Raw genomic sequence first — 8,458 nt, 5'->3', positions numbered from 1 at the left:
CCCGAGCCTGTTATCTGTGTTTGTCCCTGGTGTCAGGGGACCGTTCAGTCCCCCAGGCCTGAGGCTGAGGGATAGAAAGCAGAGCGCCTCACTGCACCCCCGCCAGCTGACCCCCGCGTCGGGGCAGGTGCAGGAGCAGAGAGGGTGAGCCCCGCCAGCACTGGGCAAGCTTCCTGGGGCTGTTGGAACAAATCCCCACAGCACGGGGGGCTGAAAACAACAGAAATGGGTTCTCTCACAGCTCTGGAGGACACTTGTCTGAGATGGGGGTGTCCGGGGCTGTGACCCCTCCCGGGCCTCCAGGGGAGCGTCTGTTCCTGCCTCCTCCAGCTCCAGTGGCCACGGGCCTTCCAGGGGGGCTTGTGGCTGCCCCGCTCTGGTCTCTGCCCACCAGCCCCCTGCCAAGACCTCACACGGTTTCATTTCTTTGCTAGGTTTCCCTCTTCTGTTTCTCATTAGGACACTGGCCATTGGATGTAGGATTTACCCCCATAATCCATGATGACCTCATCTGAGGTCCGTAACTCGACTATATCTGCAAAGACCTTTATTCCAAATAAGGCCACACTCCCAGGGTCCGGGGGCTGGCGAGAGCACACCACCGCACCCACCACGGGCTGGGGAGGCCTGGGCTCGGCGCAGGAGCCAGCCTCCCAGGGAGTGGGGTGGGTGCCTCTCTCTCCTTGCCCACCCCTTCACGCCCTCCTTTCCCAGTCAAACCCCCTCTCCAAGACACCCCCCACTTGGACCTGCCCTTCCTAAGCACACATCCTGTCCCCTCATTCTGCCTTCCAACAAAATTAACATATTTTTTAAAGATTTCATTTATTTATTTTTGGAAGCAAGAGAGTGAGAAAGCACACAAGAGTGTGGGGGACGGGAGGGGCAGAGGGAGAAGCAGGGTCCCCGCTGAGCAGCGAGCCCAATGCGGGACTCGATCCTAGAACCCCGAGATCATGAGCTGAGCCGGAGGCAGTCGCTTAACGGACTGAGCCACCCAGGCGCCTCCGATTACCACGCTTGCCTCCCTCTCCTGTAACCGACAAGTCCTGCTCTCAGGTCGGAGTGAGCGGGTGTGCGTTCTAAGCAGGGATTGGATCCGGGCCATAATCAGATGCAAGTCTGAACGCCGCCTCACAGATGAATCCTCCGTGTGTTCAAGGTCAAGTGCTTTAACTTCCGTGGGTCTTTCTCTCCCCGCCCATAAAAACTGGCAATAAGAAGACCTTTGCCTTTTTGGCTAAAAAAAATAGTTTCTGCAATGTATCTCCTCCTGCCCCATCGCAGCATTCTCTTTCCACTCATAATAGACTTAATTATTTAAATTTAATGTGTTAGAGGTTTGATATTTAATTTGAAAATCCTCATGAATTATTAATATTTAATAAATAATAAAATTTAATATCTATTAACTGGGGTTTATATATATAAACTCTTTAATTTCTTAATTCAATGCTTATTTTTTAAAATTGGAACAGAGAGGAACGGCTCTCAGAGCCCTCAGAGCCTGACTGAGTTCTGGTGGTGCCCACTGCCCCGCCACCCCGCGCGAGCAGGAGTCCCTGCGGCCCCCGGCCGGCCGGCTGTGTGCGGAGGAAGAACAATCAGGAGGTGGCCGGGGTCAGCCCCAGGAGGAGCTGCGGCTCGAAGGAGGCTGAGTGACCAAAGAGGTAGCATCACCCACCAGAATGTCCCGAGCGTTCCAAACTGCAAACCAATGGACGCACCAGGCTTTCTGTTTGAATATGTGTCGGCATAGATGTACCGCAAGCGTCTAGTTACACCGGGGCTGAGTCCCCAGGGAGGCTCGAGCCACCGCGCTGCTCCTGGGACTCTGGGAAGTATCTCGGGTGCTCCCGGCCCCATTCTCACGACAACATCCTCACCTAGGGCCATGGGCTCTTCTGGATCTTCCCAAAGGCAGATTGTTTGTCTTTCACAGGGACCGCGGACTGAGTGACAATCCACAGGACTGGCTCTAATCATGTCACACACATAGAAGAGAACCCTGTGGGGTGGGTGACCCTGGGGGTCCTTTAACCTGTACTTGGTTCAGGGGATTAAGGCAAACGGACCTTAATGGCCCTGGGTCTTCCTGGGTTTGCTGGTCCTTTTGGGATGCATGGGGCTTTCCCTGGTCATTCTGTCCTCGGAGGAAGAGACAGGCAGCTGGACCCTGGAGCCTGGAATCCTGGACGGTGAGGGGTCTGGGCCCCAAGGCACAAGCTCCCTGGCTAGGGAATGTCCTGAGATGCTGGGTCAGCGGTGGCCGGGCAGGGGACAGCATCCCCGGGACCTCCCATAGTCAGGCAGGCACAGCCAGGCGTGGGTCACACTGTCACCTCATTACATGTCCCGCACATGGCTCTGCTCTGGATGGAAGCCCGTGGCCTTCGACTTGCCGGCCCACTGGTGTGTGCCCAACCTTGAGCATCGTGCCTGGCGCACAGTAGATGCTCAGTTGTGGAAGGGAGGGGGGCTCGGGCTGGAGAAGCTGGAGCGGGGAGGCTCCAAACCTCAAGGAAGTGAGAATTCGCTAGTAACGGGACAGAGGCGATGGGGGGAGCTCTCTATCAAGGCTTCCCTGTGGGGGGGGGTGTCACTGCCCATGCCCCCCACCCCCACCACCCGTGCCCCGACACAGGCTCCCTTCTCTCGCACCCACCCCCCACCCCTGTTGGGTCAGGATGGGGAAGGGAGCAGAGGGTAGAAGCCAGGGCGTGTGTCCTGCTGCAGGGGGTCTGGGGTGGGGGCAGCCGACCCAAGCCACCTCACCGGACCCCAGCTCGCCCACCTGCTCGCCTCCCGCGGCCGCCTGAAGGCTCGAAGGGCGTTCTCGGTGGGGGAGAAGGAGCATTTCTGATCTCATTTTCCAGTATTTCAGCTGTGCCATAATCTGTTTACCACACAATTCGTGTCACTTTGATAAGCGGCTGCTTCAAGACTGCAATTATTAAAATCAAGAGCGGGGACAGCTTTCAAGTCTCTCAAGAATTGTAATAAACGTTTGAAATTAGTCATTACGGTGTTTGCCATGGTTCACATCAGACACTCCGTCTTGGTGACAAACCAGCCTATCTTGCACATGCTCTTTTTGGCAACGGTGGTGAGGGCCTGGCTTTGACGCTCCCCCGTGCGGGAGAGGGCCGGAGAGGGGCAGGGGGGAGGCCCTGCTCGGCAGCCTCTTTCCGGGGCCCCGGGCTCAGACCCGGAAAACGTTCTTCCAGCTTGAGTCTGAACAGGAGGGAAACAGCCCAGTTTCCTCTCCTTTGCCTTCCCCTACAAACCATCGGCTCTGTTTCTCCGTGGGCTCTCCACGGTCTCCCCTCCACCCTGCCCAGCAGTGTGTCTGGGTTTCCGGTATCCTCTGGGCTCCCGCAGCCGTGGGAAGGAAGCTGCCCTCAAATATGGCATCTTCTCAGGGGCTCAAAGTTCAGTAGAGCATTGAGCCCCAGGGAGCGGGGAGGAGGGCCCTCGCAGACATCAGAGGGGTAGCGCAGGAGCCAGGCATGCGAGGCCCTCCAAGAAGAGGGTTCCTGCCTCCATGGTGCCAGGGGGAGTGGGGACATCTCAAAGTGACACCAGGAGATAAGGGTCCGAGCAGGAAGGTGTTAGAGATGCCCAGAGCTGGCCCAGGGCAGCCTGATGCTGGAAGGGAGAGGGTGGGAAGGGCCCGACCCGGCCCATTTGCTGATGGATGAGACTTTCCTTCGGAGGGGTCCCCGGAGCTGCAGGGGTGCCCTCTAGCTGCCACCTGTTGTGAGAACTGGGACCCCACAGGTGAAGAACTGATTGGATGGGACCAGGAGGTCCGCTGGGGAAAGGGAGTCACGCGACATGGGGTCAGGGTGTGCATGGAGTGGATGGTGCCACTCCGGGGGACAGGCTTCTGCTCTGCCGGGGAACGCACCTGAATTTTGCTCGTGAGAAGCTGGTCAGGGTAAGTTCTTGTGTCCCACAACAGGCATGCAAAATGGGCATTCCTCTCCTTCGATAAACGGTTTAGGCAGAGCAGGGACCCAAAGCTCCTGTGTTTAAGCGTCCTTGCTGGTGAGGGGTAGGGGTGAGAGGGACAGACAGACAGACCCCTGTAACTACAGCATCCCAGAGGGGCTGGAGGTGTCCCCTCACAGGCCTTCCTGTCCCCCAGCTGGAGTCCCCTCCCAGTGAAAAGGCTTTCTCTTTACTCTAGTTTTGTATATAAAGGAGGAAAACAAAAAATTTCATTTGGTCTGGTTTTATGCATTTATTTGAGAAAGGGGGCGGGGAGGGAGGGGCAGAGGGAGAGAGAGAAGTAAGCAAGCTTTGTGCCCAGCACAGAGCCCGACACCAGGTGCGATCTTACGAGACCTGAGCAAACCCAGGAGGTGGACGCTTCATTGCTGGACCCACCCAGGTGCCTCCTTTGATCTGGTTTTAAAGGAAAAGTACCCTCACCGCAGAGAAGTTGGAAAACTCAGAAGAGAGTGAGTGCAAAGATGTTGCATTCCCAGAGATGAGCGCATCACATTCCAATGTCTGTTTATGCGCATCTTTTCTGCTTTCTGTTCCATCTTTGAGCTCTACGGTGGGAACTCTGACCGGGACAGGGCTCCCAGCCCCTAAAACACCCCCCGCATGGAGGCAGCACCTCTAGGGTGATGGGCTAAAAAGTATGCTGGCATCTCGAGGCCTGCCCTTGGCCCGTGAGAGGCCTAGCAGTGGGTTAGCGCCTGCTTTTCTGCAAGACCCACAGCGAGAAGCAGTGCCTCAGATCCGTGGCTGGGACTGAAATCCCCGGGGGCAAAGGGATAGCTAATTGTCGTCCTCATCATCATCTTCATCATCATCGTCGTCATCGTCATCATCGTCGTCATCATCGTCATCATCATCATCATTGTCATGGTCATCATCATCCTCATCATCGTCTTCATCACCATCATCATCATTGTCATCATCTTCATCATCGTCATCATCATTGTCATGGTCATCGTCATCATCATCATCATCATCGTCGTCATCATCATTATCATTGTCATGGTCATCGTCATCCTCATCATCGTCATCATCACCGTCATCATCATCGTCATCGTCATCATCATTGTCATGGTCATGGTCATCATCATCATCATTGTCATCATCGTCATCATCATCATCGTCATCGTCGTTGTCACCGTCATCATTATCTTCATCATCGTCATCATCATCATCATTGTCATGGTCATGGTCATCATCATCATCATCATTGTCCTCATCGTCATCATCATCATCGTCATCATTGTTGTCACCGTCATTATCATCTTTCATCATCATCATCGTCGTCATTGTCATGGTCATCGTCATCATCATCATCATCATCCTAATGGCCTTACCTGCAGGCAGGGCATCCTTCCCAAAGATGGGACTTGGTCCCTTCAGAGCTGCGCAGGGTGCTGGTTAAGCAACTGGGGGCTGGGCCCTCTGGGGACCCATGGAGCCAGATTCTCTGTGATGCAGCCACATGACTTGACCCAGGAGCATCTGGGTGATCCCCGGCAAGACCTCGAAGTGCGTCCCGTCCTCACCGACCTCTAGTGACGCAGGGGTCACAAGCCACGAGTTTAATGAGGAATGGTGAGCTGGGAGAGGGGAGACGGCTTGGCCAAAGTCACCCAGCCAACAGATGGCAGAGCAGCACTGTATGGTGCCCTCGGGCTCTTCCAGCCAGGGACAGAGAGAGACGCCCGTGCTGGGGGAAGGGCTGCACCTCAGACCACTGCCTGGATGCCAGAGTCACCGTCATGCTATTTATTTATTTATTTTAAAGATTTTATTTATTTATTTATTTATTTATTTATTTATTTATTAGAGAGAAGAGACAGACAGAGAGAGGGCACACGCTCGGGGAGAGGCAGTCCGAGAAGCAGACTCCCTCACTGAGCAGGGAGCCGGACCCAGGACCCTGAGACCACGACCTGAGCCAAAGACAGACTCCACCAACTGAGCCATGCAGGTGTCCTCACTTATTTTTTTTTAATGAACTTTTTATTTTTGAAGAGTTTTAATTTCATTAAAAAATAAAAGTGCCAATAGCACAGAAGCCCCATACACACACCTGTTTTCCCCTACTGTTAGCATGGGACGTTCGTACGGTATGGTTGGTGAAATCAGCGAGCCTGTGGACACGGCATTAACTTTGGTCCATGCTTTAGGGGCGCCTGGCTGGCTCCGTGGGTAGAGCACGCCACCCTTGATCTCGGAGGTGTGAGTTTGAGCCCCGTGTTAGGTGGAGAGATCACTTAAGAAAATCTAAAAAAAACAACAAATAAATAAAGTTCCAGCTTTACCCAGCTTTCTGTGGTTTTTCCCTAATGCCCTTTCCCTGCTCCGGGATCCCAGGGAGGACGCCCGGTCACGCTCAGGCGCTATGTCTCCTCCAGTGGGGGGACTTGTCTCTGATCATCCCTCAGTTTTAAGGACAAATGGTCAGGTGTGTCATGCAATGTTCCCTCGGTTTGGATTTGCTCCGTATTTCCCCCAGGATTAGACTGAGTTTGTGGGGCTCAGGGCAAGAACAGCAGAGGTGAAGTGTCCTGTTGTTTCCTATCTTGGAGCCATGACTCGGGACTGTTGATTAGGACCTCGACCAGCGTCCTGAGGTGGTGTTTCTCGCTGAGGTGAGGGAACTGTTTTCACCCCTTCCCATGCTGCGCTCTGTGAGAGAAAAACATCAGGCACAGCCCATACTTAAGTGATGGAGGGTGGAATATCTACCTAAATTATATTAGGAGTTCCCTGCAAGGCAGATTTGTCTGTTCTTTACTTTTTTTAAAAAAATTTATTTATTTGGTCATTTATTTATGTCAATATCGACTCATGGGTATTTATTGTATATTTTGGGCTATAATGTAATACACATTTTATTTTGTTGCTTAAATTGTTGCAGCTTTGGCCATTAGGAGCCAACTGGTACAGCCACTCTGGGAGACAGTCTGGCGGTTTCTTACAAAACTAAATATTCTCTTACCATAGGATCTAGGAATTGTGTTCCTTGGTATTTACCCAAAGGAGTTGAAAACTTATGTCTGCAGGGAAACCTGCACGTGGATGTTTATTTAGAACAGTGTTATTCATAATTGCCCAAACTTGGAGGTCATCAAGATGTCTCAGAAGGCAAATAGATGAACAAATGTGGTCCGTCCAGACAATGGAATATTATTCAGCACTGAAAAGAAATGAGTCAGTAAGCCATGAAAAGACATGAAGGAACCTTAAATGCATATCACTAAGTGAAAGAAGCCAATGTGACAGGGATCCATGCTGTATGGTTCCATCTCCATGACATTCTGGGAAAAGCAAAGATATGGAGACAGAGGATGAGGGAAATCAAAGGGTTGAGGGGAAGGAGGGATGAATCCGCAGAGCAAAGATTGTTAGGGCAGTGAAACTGCTCTGTATGATGCTATAATGGATACATATCATTGCACATTTGTCCAAATCCATGCAATGTACTACACCAAGAGAGGACCCTAAGGTATGTTTCATACTTACAGTGATATTATGTTGCAATGTAGGTTCATTGTTTGTGAGAGATGCTCCTCTCTGGTGGGAAATGTTGATGGTAGGTAAGTTTGCGCATGTATCAGGGGTTAAGGGTTTATAGGAAACCTCTGTACCTTTCTCTCAATTTTGCTGCAAACCTAAAACTTCTCTTTAAAAAAGTCTTTGCAAAACTAAAAATAGAAATGTAAATACCTAGGTGGCCACCATCACAATCAGGATACAGAAAACTTACATCACGTGTAAGAGTTTCCTTGTGTCTTTTTGGGGACAGTCCCCCTTTTCCCCACAAGCCTGATGTCACCACAGTTTTGTCTTCTCTAGAGTTTTCATATAAACTGAATCATAGACCATGCTATCTTTTGTGGGTTATGCTATCTCTGCCTTCTTTCATTTAGTCTAAAGCTTTTTAAGGGCACCTGGTGGAAGTGGAGGATGTGACTCTTTTTTTTTTTTTTTTAAGATTTTATTTATTTATTTGACAGACAGAGATCACAAGTAGGCAGAGAGGCAGGCAGAGAGAGAGGGGGAAGCGGGATCCCTGCTGAGCAGAGCCCGATGTGGGGCTCAATCCCAGAATCCTGAGATCATGACCTGAGCCAAAGGCAGAGGCTTAACCTACTGAGCCACCCAGGCGCCTCAGGACATGACTCTTGATCTTGAGTTTGAGCCCCATGTTGGGTGTAGCTTTATAAAATAATAATAATAATAGTAGTAATAATAATAATAAAGCTTTTGAGATTCATCCTCATCTCCTGTATCAGCTTTCCTTTCTTATCAGAGGGTAATCTTCTGGTGAATGAATGGTTGCACCTCACCTGGTTGACCTAGTCATTAGATAATAAACATTTGGATGCTTCCAGTTTGGGTCCATTATAAATAAACCCACCACGAGCATTCTTGTCCAGGTCATTGTGTGAAGACATGTTTTCATTTCCCT

Source organism: Mustela nigripes, chromosome 16 (genome assembly GCF_022355385.1).
Source record: "Mustela nigripes isolate SB6536 chromosome 16, MUSNIG.SB6536, whole genome shotgun sequence".
In the NCBI taxonomy this organism is placed as follows: domain Eukaryota; kingdom Metazoa; phylum Chordata; class Mammalia; order Carnivora; family Mustelidae; genus Mustela; species Mustela nigripes.
Note: the sequence above shows the minus strand (reverse complement) of the source record.